This window comes from Notothenia coriiceps, unplaced genomic scaffold, assembly GCF_000735185.1.
Source record: "Notothenia coriiceps isolate Sejong01 unplaced genomic scaffold, NC01 NC01_scaffold00010727, whole genome shotgun sequence".
NCBI classification, from domain to species: domain Eukaryota; kingdom Metazoa; phylum Chordata; class Actinopteri; order Perciformes; family Nototheniidae; genus Notothenia; species Notothenia coriiceps.
Window position 1 is genome coordinate 232,330 of NW_011343428.1, and position 228 is coordinate 232,557.

At 37.7% G+C, this 228-nt stretch overlaps 1 protein-coding gene across 6 annotated transcripts in view; it reads left to right on the forward strand.

The window, feature by feature from the left end:
* The window catches only part of cacna1da (calcium channel, voltage-dependent, L type, alpha 1D subunit, a), a 49,567-nt gene that overhangs the window by 20,207 nt on the left and 29,132 nt on the right, over positions 1 to 228 (forward strand). The gene's annotated exons all lie outside the window — the stretch shown is intronic.

Sequence of the window (228 nt, forward strand, 5' to 3'; positions counted from 1 at the left end):
CTTTTCTGGATAAGCGCATTTTTAAAACACAGTCATTGTCCATGCCGGTTTCAGTTGGATTTTTTGTCACAGTTGCTCCGATCAGATCGGTCTCCTCCATTTTGTAGATTATTTACAATTTATGAATCCACATAAACACATCGGCAAAATCCGGCTTACTTTGAGCATGTGTTTTAAACAGTTTAATCCCTTTGTGAATTGTTTCCACTTGCACCGTCCTTTAATTTC